Here is a 12,415-nt window from a genome sequence, read left to right as displayed (position 1 = left end):
TTCAGTCTGGTCTCTGGACTGTCTAAGAAGTGTCATGTAACAGGTGACTGTCACAGTCAAAACGTGAGCCTCAAATGGTCCCTCATCAAGTCCCTGGTGGTCTAGTGGTTAGGATTCGGCGCTCTCACCGCCGCGGCCCGGGTTCGATTCCCGGTCAGGGAACTTGGCATTTTAGCAACTATGTCTGAGTGGTAAATAATGTGAGGAACTTAAGAGTTCCGAAAAAACATGGCTGACCTCACCGAAACCTGGCTTGAACCAGACGATTTTTTTGCGCTAGATGAGGCATCTCCTCCTAACTATACTAATGCGCATATTGCCCGTCCCCTTAAGAGCGCCCTACCATTAGAGCTAATTCCCCTGTAAGACAAGCTACGATAGCTGCTATCAGACACAATCACGCAAACGTCAGTCAATCGGCAAAAGTCCAGACTTTGGACTATTTCAGTAGTTTTGTCAATGTCTTATATTTTAGTAAGAGTGTTACTGCAGTACTTTAAAGTAATACTACAGTGTGTGTATCCTGAAGGCCACGCCCACTTCCAGCTGTCCTCGTCATACAGACTTTACTGACGTCCACACGTGTCCCACAAGATGGACGACTGCACACATGGGGTCGGCTCTCAAACTCTAAAAAGTTCCAGTGGAGAATGCGGGCATCGATCCCGCTACCTCTCACATGCTAAGCGAGCGCTCTACCATTTGAGCTAATTCCCCTGTAACGCTTCACCGAACGTCACGTGACCGCCGAGGACCACACCCCCACTCTGGATCCCAGAGAACTAACAGTTTCTTGTGAGTACCCATGTTGGACACTTCACACACCTTCTAAAAAACGGCATATTGCATGTTTGACACTTTACACACTCGAGTCATGAGATCGGACCTTGTGGGGACCGTCTAAAAAACGGCATATTGCATGTTTGACACTTCACACACTAATTACTAATTCATTTTATCTATGACATGAACTTTTCCTGTTATCATGCTAACATTAGTATCCTATCTATAGCATGCTAACATGCTAAACTTCTCTTATTTTACCATGTTAACATTTTAATGCTAATATTTTTTGATTATTGTATTTGTATAAACCTAAAAATCTTGGCTTTTGATACATGGCATTGTCAGAAGTATTCCAACTTTTCTTATGTCACCATGCTAACATTAGTTAGCATGTTATTGTTTTATGCTAGCATTTTAGCTAATTGTAATTATTTGAAACTAAAATTCATGGCATTTGATACTTGGTGCTATCTTAGAAGTTTGCTAACATTTTTTAAATGATCAATCTAACATTAGTGTGCTGATGTTTTATGCTAATATTTCAGCTCATTTTGATGATTGAAAGCTAAAATTAATGTTTTTTGAGACATGTCTCCATTTTACAGGTATTCTAACTGTTCCCATTATAACAAGCTAACATTAGCATGCTAACGTTTAATGCAAACTTTTTAGCTTCAGTCAAAATTATATATTCAATTATAAAACAGTAATTATTGATAACAAATACAAATTTTGTACACGAAGCCATTAAACCATTAGCATGTGTGGGCGTGGAAATGTTTATGGCCGTCAGGATGGCCGAGCGGTCTAAGGCGCTACGTTCAGGTCGTAGTCTACTCTGTAGGCGTGGGTTTGAATCCCACTTCTGACAAGAATATTGTGGGCTTTCTTTGCTACTAATTACTAAATCATTTTATCTATGACATGAACTTTTCCTGTTATTTTGCTAACCATAGTATCCTATCTATAGCATGCTAACATGCTAAACTTCTCTTAATTTATCATGTTAACATTTTAATGCTAATATTTTTTGATTATAGTATTTGTATAAACCTAAAAATATTGGCTTTTGATACATGGCATTGTCAGAAGTATTCCAACTTCTCTTATGTCACCATGCTAACATTAGTTAGCATGTTATTGTTTTATGCTAGCATTTTAGCTAATTGTAATTATTTGAAACTAAAATTCATGGCATTTGATACTGGGTGCTATCTTAGAAGTATGCTAAAGTTGTTATATTATTATGCTAACATTAGTGAGCTTATGTTTTATGCCAACATTTTAGATCATTTTGTTGATTGAAAGCTAAAATTCATGGATTTTGAGACATGTCTCCATTTTACAGGTATTCTAACTGTTCCCATCATGACAAGCTAACATTATTATGCTAACGTTTAATGCAAACTTTTTAGCTTCAGTCAAAATTATGTATTCAATTATAAAACAGTAATTCTTGAGAACAAATACAAATTTTGTACATGAAGCCATTAAACCATTAGCATATGTGGGCGTCAAAACTTCCGTGTCCGTCAGGATGGCCGAGCGGTCTAAGGCGCTACGTTCAGGTCGTAGTCTACTCTGTAGGCGTGAGTTCGAATCCCACTTCAGACAAGAATATTGTGGGCTTTCCTCACTACTAATTACTAATTCATTTTATCTATGACATGAACTTTTCCTGTTATCATGCTAACATTAGTATCCTATCTATAGCATGCTAACATGCTAAACTTCTCTTATTTTACCATGTTAACATTTTAATGCTAATATTTTTTGATTATTGTATTCGTATAAACCTAAAAATCTGGGCTTTTGATACATGGCATTGTCAGAAGTATTCCAACTTTTCTTATGTAACCATGCTAACATTAGTTAGCATGTTATTGTTTTATGCTAGCATTTTAGCTAATTGTAATTATTTGAAACTAAAATTCATGGCATTTGATACTGGGTGCTATCTTAGAAGTATGCTAAAGTTTTTATATTATTATGCTAACATTAGTGAGCTTATGTTTTATGCTAACATTTTTGCTCATTTTGATGATTGAAAGCTAAAATTAATGGTTTTTGAGACATGTCTCCATTTTACAGGTATTCTAACTGTTCCCATTATAACAAGCTAACATTAGCATGCTAACGTTTAATGCAAACTTTTTAGCTTCAGTCAAAATTATATATTCAATTATGAAACAGTAATTCTTGATAACAAATACAAATTTTGTACATGAATCCAATAAACCATTAGCATGTGTGGGCGTGAAATTTTTTTATGTCTGTCAGGATGGCCGAGCGGTCTAAGGCGCTACGTTCAGGTCGTAGTCTACTCTGTGGGCGTGGGTTCGAATTCCACTTTTGACAGGAACATTTTGGGCTTTCCTCACTACTAATTACTAATTCATTTTATCTATGACATGAACTTTTCCTGTTATCATGCTAACAGTAGTATCCTATCTATAGCATGCTAACATGCTAAACTTCTCTTATTTTACCATGTTAGCATTTTAATGCTAATATTTTTTGACTATTGTATTTGTATAAACCTAAAAATCTTGGCTTTTGATACATGGCATTGTCAGAAGTATTCCAACTTCTCTTATGTCACCATGCTAACATTAGTTAGCATGTTATTGTTTTATGCTCGCATTTTAGCTAATTGTAATTATTTGAAACTAAAATTCATGGCATTTGATACTTGGTGCTATCTTAGAAGTTTGCTAACATTTTTTAAATGATCAGTCTAACATTAGTGTGCTGATGTTTTATGCTAACATTTTAGCTCATTTTGATGATTGAAAGCTAAAATTAATGGTTTTTGAGACGTGTTTCCATTTTACAGGTATTCTAACTGTTCCCATTATAACAAGCTAACATTGGCATGCTAACGGTTAATGCAAACTTTTTAGCTTCAGTCAAAATTATATATTCAATTATAAAACAGGAATTCTTGATAACAAATACAAATGTTGTACATGAAGCCATTAAACCATTAGGATGTGTGGGCGAGGAAATACTGTCGCTGTCAGGATGGCCGAGCGGTCTAAGGCGCTACGTTCAGGTCGTAGTCTACTCTGTAGGCGTGGGTTCGAATCCCACTTCTGACAAGAATATTGAGGGCTTTCCTCACATCTAACTCATTTTATCTATGACATGAACTTTTTCTGTTATCATGCTAACATTAGTATCCTATCTATAGCATGCTAACATGCTAAACTTCTCTTATTTTACCATGTTAACATGTTAATTCTAATATTTTTTGATTATTGTATTTGTATAAACCTAAAAATCTTGGCTTTTGATACATGGCATTGTCAGTGGGTATGCTGCGGCCCTCAAACCTGGGCCGCAGCATTGAGGGCGCCGAATCCCCAGGGACTGGAAGTGGTCTTTGACTCTTGTCACCTGGCCAGGTGACGCGTCTGGAGCACACCTGGGCGACATTACGCCAGCGGCACACAGAGGGCGCCATTCTCTACCAGAAAACTCTGCGGCCCTTCATGATGAGGCTGAATGAAGGCAAAGGTATGATACACTATTATAGCAGTGATACCATGTTGTGATATCAGTTATTCTTATCGTTTCTTGTCTTAGAAGGATTAGTCACACTTGGAATGTAACAAGATGTCGACTTTAATGATTATTCATGTTAGCATGATAACAGGAAAAGTTCATGTCATAGATAAAATGAATTAGTAATTAGTAGTGAGGAAAGCCCAAAATGTTCCTGTCAAAAGTGGAATTCGAACCCACGCCTACATAGTAGACTACGACCTGATCGTAGCGCCTTAGACCGCTCGGCCATCCTGACAGCCAAAAACACTTCTACGCCCACACAGTTGTCAATCTTGCTACCTAGCATGCTACCATTTGAGCTAACTCTCTCAAATGCTAATCTCCTTTTTATATTCCCTGATGAAAATGTTTAACTGGAGAATGCGGGCATCGATCCCACTACCTCTCACATGCTAAGCGAGCGCTCTACCATTTGAGCTAATTCCCCTGTAAAGGTGACTTGTTCCCTATTTTCCCTGAACGGGAATCGGCCCCAGAACACAGCAAAAAGAGGGACCAATCCTAACCTCCACCAGGGACTTGATGGATGTCTGTATGAGCAACTTCTTCCTGTCAGAGGTGGAGTCGTACACGAAAGAAAACATCTGTGATATCATGATTGATGACTTTACTGTAGCTAAAATTAGCTTAAATGTTAGCATGCTAGCTTACCATATGAGAGTTAGCGAGATGGATGGCTGAAGTCTTCAGTCTGGTCTCTGGACTGTCTAAGAAGTGTCATGTAACAGGTGACTGTCACACTCAAAACGTGAGCCTCAAATGGTCCCTCATCAAGTCCCTGGTGGTCTAGTGGTTAGGATTCGGCGCTCTCACCGCCGCGGCCCGGGTTCGATTCCCGGTCAGGGAACTTAGCATTTTAGCAACTATGTCTGAGTGGTAAATAATGTGAGGAACTTAAGAGTTCCGAAAAAACATGGCTGACCTCACCGAAACCTGGCTTGAACCAGACGATTTTTTTGCGCTAGATGAGGCATCTCCTCCTAACCATACTAATGCGCATATTGCCCGTCCCCTTAAGAGCGCCCTACCATTAGAGCTAATTCCCCTGTAAGACAAGCTAAGATAGCTGCTATCAGACACAATCACGCAAACGTCAGTCAATCGGCAAAAGTCCAGACTTTGGACTATTTCAGTGCCTTTGTCAACGTCTTATATTTTAGTAAGAGTGTTACTGCAGTACTTTAAAGTAATACTACAGTGTGTGTATCCTGAAGGCCACGCCCACTTCCAGCTGTCCTCGTCATACAGACTTTACTGACGTCCACACGTGTCCCACAAGATGGACGACTGCACACATGGGGTCGGCTCTCAAACTCTAAAAAGTTCCAGTGGAGAATGCGGGCATCGATCCCGCTACCTCTCACATGCTAAGCGAGCGCTCTACCATTTGAGCTAATTCCCCTGTAACGCTTCACCGAACGTCACGTGACCGCCGAGGACCACACCCCCATTCTGGATCCCAGAGAACTAACAGTTTCTTGTGAGTACCCATGTTGGACACTTCACACACCTTCTGGGGGAACGGAGCTTGTGGAGACCGTCTAAAAACCGGCATATTGCATGTTTGACACTTCACACACTAATTACTTATTCATTTTATCTATGACATGAACTTTTCCTGTTATCATGCTAACATTAGTATCCTATCTATAGCATGCTAACATGCTAAACTTCTCTTATTTTACCATGTTAACATTTTAATGCTAATATTTTTTGATTATTGTATTTGTATAAACCTAAATATCTGAACTTTTGATACATGGCATTGTCAGAAGTATTCCAACTTTTCTTATGTCACCATGCTAACATTAGTTAGCATGTTGTTGTTTTATGCTTGCATTTTAGCTAATTATAATTATTTGAAACTAAAATTCATGGCATTTGATACTGGGTGCTATCTTAGAAGTATGCTAAAGTTTTTATATTATTATGCTAACATTAGTGAGCTTATGTTTTATGCTAACATTTTAGCTCATGTTGATGATTGAAGGCTAAAATACATGGTTTTTGAGACATGTCTCCATTTTACAGGTATTCTAACTGTTCCCATTATAACAAGCTAACATTAGCACGCTAACGTTTAATGCAAACTTTTTAGCTACAGTCAAAATTATATATTCGATTATAAAACAGTAATTCTTGATAACAAATACAAGTTTTGTACATGAAGCCAGTAAACCATTAGCATGTGTGGGCGTGAACCTGTTTATCCCTGTCAGGATGGCCGAGCGGTCTAAGGCGCTACGTTCAGGTCGTAGTCTACTCTGTAGGCGTGGGTTCGAATCCCACTTCTGACAAGAATGTTTTGGGCTTTCCTCACTAAATTATTAATTCATTTTATCTATGACATGAACTTTTCCTGTTATCGTGCTAACATTAGTATCCTATCTATAGCATGCTAACATGCTAAACTTCTCTTATTTTACCATGTTAACATTTTAATGCTAATATTTTTTGATTATTGTATTTGTATAAACCGAAAAATTTTGGCTTTTGATACATGGCATTGTCAGAAGTATTCCACCTTTTCTTATGTAACCATGCTAACATTAGTTAGCATGTTATTGTTTTATGCTAGCATTTTAGCTAATTGTAATTATTTGAAACTAAAATTCATGGCATTTGATACTGGGTGCTATCTTAGAAGTATGCTAAAGTTTTTATATTATTATGCTAACATTAGTGAGCTTATGTTTTATGCTAACATTTTAGCTCATTTTGATGATTGAAAGCTAAAATTAATGGTTTTTGAGACATGTCTATATTTTACAGGTATTCTAACTGTTCCCATCATAACAAGCTAACATTAGCACACTAACGTTTAATGCAAACTTTTTAGCTTCAGTCAAAATTATATATTCAATTATAAAACAGTAATTTTTGATACCAAATACAAATTCTGTAAATGAAGCCATTAAACCATTATAATGTGTGGGCCATCCGAATTATTACGGCTGTCAGGATGGCCGAGCGGTCTAAGGTGCTACGTTCAGGTCGTAGTCTACTCTGTAGGCGTGGGTTCGAATCCCACTTCTGACATGAATATTGAGGGCTTTCCTCACAACTAATTACTAATTCCTTTTATCTATGACATGAACTTTTCCTGTTATTGTGCTAACATTAGTATCCTATCTATAGCATGCTATAGATGGTGGTCTAGTGGTTAGGATTCGGCGCTCTCACTGCCGCGGCCTGGGTTCGATTCCCGGTCAGGGAAGTTAGCATTTCAGCAACTATGTCTGGAGTGGTAAATGATGTGAGGAACTTAAGAGTTCCTAAAAACATGGCTGACCTTGTAGTTTGACAAAACAGTCCCAAAACGTGTTTTCAGTTGTCAATCTTGCTACCTAGCTAAGCTAGCATGCTACCATTCAAGCTAATTCCACTGTAAAGTCTTTTGGACTGCTAGCTGCTATCATTGTGTAGCTAACAACTATGATATTACAAATAAATAAATAACAGATGTTCAGTATTACATGACACTTCTTGGACGGTTAAGAGACCAGATTGAAGAATCCAGCCATTCATCTCATTAACTCTCACATGTTAAGCTAGCATGCTACCATTTTCCTAACCTTCTTACATACTAAAGTCATTTTTCATTGTCCGTTGAAAAAGTTCCCTGGAGAATGCGGGTATCGATCCCGCTACCTCTCACATGCTAAGCGAGCGCTCTACCATTTGAGCTAATTCCCCTGTAAAAGTGCCCTGTTGCCTATTTTCCCTGAACGGGATTCGGACCCAGAACACGGCAATATGAGGGACCAATCCTATAACCACTAGACCACCAGGGACTTGATGGATGTCTGTATGAGCAACTTCTTCCTCTCAGAGGTGGAGTCGTACATGAAGGAAAATGTGTGTGATATCATGATTGATGACATTAGCTGAACTTAACTTAAATGTTAGCATGCTATCTTAACACGGGAGAGTTAACGAGATCGATGGCTGAAGTCTTCAGTCTGGTCTCTGGACTGTCTAAGAAGTGTCATATAACAGGTGACTGTCACACTCAAACCGTGAGCCTCAAATAGTCTCTCACTAAGTCTCCGGTGGTCTAGTTGCTAGGAATCGGCGTCTCACTGCCGCGGCCTGGGTTTGATTCCCGGTCAGGGAACTTAGCAATTTAGCAACTATGTCTGAGTGGTGAATAATGTGAGGAACTTAGAGTTTAGAAAAAACATGGCTGACCTCGTAGACACACATGTTTTCCTACATGTACAACTCCACCTCTGAGAGGAAGAATTGGTTCATGCAGACATCCATCAACTAGTCTATTGGTTAGCATTCGGGGGCTCTCCCTCTTGTGGCCTGGGTTGGATTCCCGGTCAGGGAACTTAGCGTTTTAGCAACTATGTCTGGTCACCCTGACAAGTTGATCAGTGGCACGGAATTTTGTATGTCGTCTGGTGAGCCTGATAAACACCTGAGGAGGAAGCATTGGAGCTCCAAGAGAGGGGAGGCTCAAATCACGTCTAGCTAGCTGCTAAGCTAACAAAGCTAGCACAGAGAAAGGCAGCGCCGGTCTGAAGGAAGCTACTCCCCCGCACACCGTGACCACCACTTCCCTGAAGACAGCTGGCACTCCACTCGGTGACAGAAAGTACTGTGAGTATGGCTTCCTGCGCTTCGTGCACCTTACTCATGGATAGGTTGGCTCTGCTAGAGAGCCGTGTCCGCCAGTTAGAGCAGTGTAATTTCGTAACTCTAGATGTTGCCGACACATCTGCTAGTGTTAGCTCTAGCGAGCTAACTAGCCCAGCTTGTAGCAGCCCTAAGCGGCCTACAAGCTACGATGTACCGGTTGAGACGCATAACAGATTTAGCCCTTTGGCTAGTCCTAGACCCCAGTCTACCAGGCACCACACTTCAGTCATAGGGGACTCAATCACCCGAAACATAAAGCTTAAAAAAACAGCCACAATTAAGTGTATTCCCGGGGCCAGAGCACCTGACATTGAAGCTAATCTTAGGGAGCTAAATCGCAACAAGCCTAGTAAACAAGTACGACAGGCTGATCACACTACTAGTTATGTGAACATAGTTGTACACGTTGGCTCCAATGACACTAGGATGAGACAGTCAGGGATTACAAAGAGAAACATAGCCAGGACTTGTGATATCGCTAGAAAAATGTCCAGGCATCAAGTAATTGTCCCTGGCCCCCTGCCTGCGAGAGGCAATGATGAGAGATATAGCAGATTAGTCTCGCTTAATAAGTGGCTGGCTAGCTCCTGTAGACAACAGGGACTAACGTATATTGATAATTGGCCCTCTTTCTGGGGCAAACCTGGCTTGCTGATGAGAGACAGCCTTCACCCTAACCAGGAAGGCGCTATCAACTTGCCCAGAAACATAGATTTCTGTTTGAGTCACACTTGACTAACTGCACTAGAGCAATTACAGAGCCCGCTAGTCCAGGTGAGGAGTCAGTTAAGTTCAAACTAGGCAGCGCCAGGCTGGATAATCCCTGCACACATAGCAATTCTCTTAGAATAATACACAACTCACATAATGTTTTTTCTGTTATGACTGTGTCAGAGTTGGACATGCGTTCTACTATGGTGGCAAATTATGATGCGTTCTGTTTTTCGCAGCACCAAGCAAACAATCTGAAAATTCCTGTCATATCAATTCTTAGATATGGTCGTAATTATTTTAGGTGCTCTGCGCATAATATACGCAACATTATTAATATTGCATTTGATCAAAAACTCCTTAAAACAGCCCACTACCTATAATATGGGCTTTTTAAATATAAGATCATTGTCCCTCAAAGGTTATTAGTTAATGAGGTCGTTAGAGACAACAATCTTAACGTCATTGGTCTCAGCAAAACCTGGCTTAAACCAGACGATTTTTTTGCCCTAGATGAGGAATCTCCTCCTAACTGTACTAATGCGCATATTGCCCGTCCCCTTAAGAGCGCTCTACCATTTGAGCTAATTCCCCTGCAAGACAAGCTAAGCTAGCTGCTATCAGACACAATCACACAAACGTCAGTCAATCGGCAAAAGTCCAGACTTTGGACTATTTCAGTCCCTTTGTCAACGTCTTATATTTTAGTTAGAGTGTTACTGCAGTACTTTAAAGTAATACTACAGTGTGTGTATCCTGAAGGCCACGCCCACTTGCAGCTGTCCTCTTCAAACAGACTATACTGTTGTCCACTAGTGTCCCACAAGATGGACGACTGCACACATGGGGTCGGCTCTCAAACTCTAAAAAGTTCCAATGGAGAATGCGGGCATCGATCCCGCTACCTCTCACATGCGAAGCGAGCGCTCTACCATTTGAGCTAATTCCCCTGTAAAGGTTATATGTTGCCAAAATCCTATTTTCCCTAGACGGGAATCAGACCCAGAACACGGAAATATGAGGGACCGATCCTAACCACGGGACCACCAGGGACTTGATGGATGTCTGTATGAGCAACTTCTTCCTCTCACATGAAGGGAGACGTGTGATATCATGATTGATGACTTTAGCGGGAATTAGCTTAAATGTTAGCATGCTAGCTTAACATATGAGAGTTAGCGAGATCGATGGCTGAAGTCTTCAGTCTGGCCTCTGGACTGTCTAAGAAGTGTCATATAACAGGTGACTGTCACATTAAAAGTGTGAGCCTCAAACAATCTATTATCAAGTCCCTGGTGGTCTGGTGGTTAGGATTCGGCGCTCTCACCGCCGCGGCCCGGGTACGATTCCTGGTCAGGGAATTTGGCAGATTAGCAACCATGTCTGGAGTGGTGAATAATGTGAGGAACTTAAGAATTCCTAAAAAACATGACTGACCTTGTAGTTTGACAAAACAGTCCCAGAATGTGTTTTCAGTTGTCAATCTTGCTACCCAGCTAAGCTAGCATGCTACCATTCAAGTTAGTTCCACTGTAAAGTCTTTTGGACTGCTAGCTGCTGTCACCGTGTAGCAAACAACGATGATATTACAAATAAATAAATAACAGATGTTCTGTATTACATGACACTTAATAGACGGTCCAGGGACCAGATTGAAAAATTCAGCCATCCACCTCACTAACTCTCACATGTTAAGCTAGCATGCTACCATTTGAGTTAACTTTCTCATATACTAAAGTCCTTTTTCATTGCCCGTCAAAAAAGCTCCCCTGGAGAATACGGGCATCGACTTCCGCTACCTCTCACATGCTAAGCGAGCGCTCTACCATTTGAGCTAATTCCCCTGTTAAGAATCCCTGTTACCAAATTGCTATTTTCCCTGAACGGGAATCGGACTTGGAACACGGCAAAGTGTTATGTTATTGTTCTAAATAGCACATCGTTGGATGTCTTGTAGAACTGTATTTTAATAACGATAACATACAACAATTATCAGCTCAGTTTTGACCAAAATTGAGTTACTGGGTTTTGCCTTTGGACGGGGGTATTGACTCCTAGGCACCTGGAATTGGTACCGTATCGATTCAATGTGAACAGTACCATCCTTAATCATGATGCAGTACATAAAGTCATGAATAATCATTAGAGTCAACATCTTGCTACATCGCTACAATCCTTCTAAGACAAGAAACAATAAGGATAACTGATACCACAACATGGTATCACTGCTATAATAGTGTATCATACCTTTGCCTTCATTCAGCCTCATCATGAAGGGCCGCAGAGTTTTCTGGTAGAGAATGGCGCCCTCTGTGTGGCGCTGACGTAATGTCGCCCAGGTGTGATCCAGATATGTCACCTGGCCGGGTGACAAGAGTCAGAGACCACTTCCAATCCCTGGTGGACTTATGGTTAAGATTCGGCGTTCTTAATGCTGCGGCCCAGGTTTGATTCCCGGTGAGGGGACTTAGCATTTTAGCAACTATGTCTGAGTGGTGAATAATGTGAGAACTTCAGAGTCCCTAAAAAACATGGCTGACTTTGTAGTTTGACAACAACAACATTGTAAAATTGCGTTTTCATGTGGAGAACACAGTTGTCAATCTTGCTGCCTAGCATGCTAGCATTTGAGCTAACTCTCTCAAATGCTAATCTCCTTTTTTTATTCCTGGATGAAAATGTTTAACTGGAGAATGCGGGC

The 12,415-nt window shown here is 40.4% G+C and overlaps 10 non-coding genes across 10 annotated transcripts; 8 read left to right on the top strand and 2 right to left on the bottom strand.

The window, feature by feature from the left end:
• Positions 1-90: 90 nt before the first annotated feature.
• Positions 91-162, top strand: trnae-cuc (transfer RNA glutamic acid (anticodon CUC)). Its single transcript has one exon. It is a non-coding gene; the product is annotated as a tRNA-Glu (tRNA).
• A 1,412-nt stretch (positions 163-1,574) lies between these two features.
• On the top strand, positions 1,575-1,657 carry trnal-cag (transfer RNA leucine (anticodon CAG)). The gene has a single exon. It is a non-coding gene; the product is annotated as a tRNA-Leu (tRNA).
• Positions 1,658-2,317: 660 nt separating this feature from the next.
• Positions 2,318-2,400, top strand: trnal-cag (transfer RNA leucine (anticodon CAG)). The gene has a single exon. It is a non-coding gene; the product is annotated as a tRNA-Leu (tRNA).
• A 661-nt stretch (positions 2,401-3,061) lies between these two features.
• trnal-cag (transfer RNA leucine (anticodon CAG)) lies at positions 3,062-3,144 on the top strand. The gene has a single exon. It is a non-coding gene; the product is annotated as a tRNA-Leu (tRNA).
• Positions 3,145-3,804: 660 nt separating this feature from the next.
• On the top strand, positions 3,805-3,887 carry trnal-cag (transfer RNA leucine (anticodon CAG)). The gene has a single exon. It is a non-coding gene; the product is annotated as a tRNA-Leu (tRNA).
• Positions 3,888-4,508: 621 nt separating this feature from the next.
• trnal-cag (transfer RNA leucine (anticodon CAG)) lies at positions 4,509-4,591 on the bottom strand. Its single transcript has one exon. It is a non-coding gene; the product is annotated as a tRNA-Leu (tRNA).
• Positions 4,592-5,131: 540 nt separating this feature from the next.
• Positions 5,132-5,203, top strand: trnae-cuc (transfer RNA glutamic acid (anticodon CUC)). The gene has a single exon. It is a non-coding gene; the product is annotated as a tRNA-Glu (tRNA).
• A 1,367-nt stretch (positions 5,204-6,570) lies between these two features.
• Positions 6,571-6,653, top strand: trnal-cag (transfer RNA leucine (anticodon CAG)). The gene has a single exon. It is a non-coding gene; the product is annotated as a tRNA-Leu (tRNA).
• A 659-nt stretch (positions 6,654-7,312) lies between these two features.
• trnal-cag (transfer RNA leucine (anticodon CAG)) lies at positions 7,313-7,395 on the top strand. Its single transcript has one exon. It is a non-coding gene; the product is annotated as a tRNA-Leu (tRNA).
• A 584-nt stretch (positions 7,396-7,979) lies between these two features.
• Positions 7,980-8,052, bottom strand: trnaa-agc (transfer RNA alanine (anticodon AGC)). Its single transcript has one exon. It is a non-coding gene; the product is annotated as a tRNA-Ala (tRNA).
• Between the last annotated feature and the right edge of the window lie 4,363 nt (positions 8,053-12,415).

The sequence above is a fragment of the Nerophis ophidion genome, linkage group LG01 (genome assembly GCF_033978795.1).
Source record: "Nerophis ophidion isolate RoL-2023_Sa linkage group LG01, RoL_Noph_v1.0, whole genome shotgun sequence".
NCBI lineage: Eukaryota > Metazoa > Chordata > Actinopteri > Syngnathiformes > Syngnathidae > Nerophis > Nerophis ophidion.
This window is presented reverse-complemented; position numbering and strand designations above follow the sequence as displayed.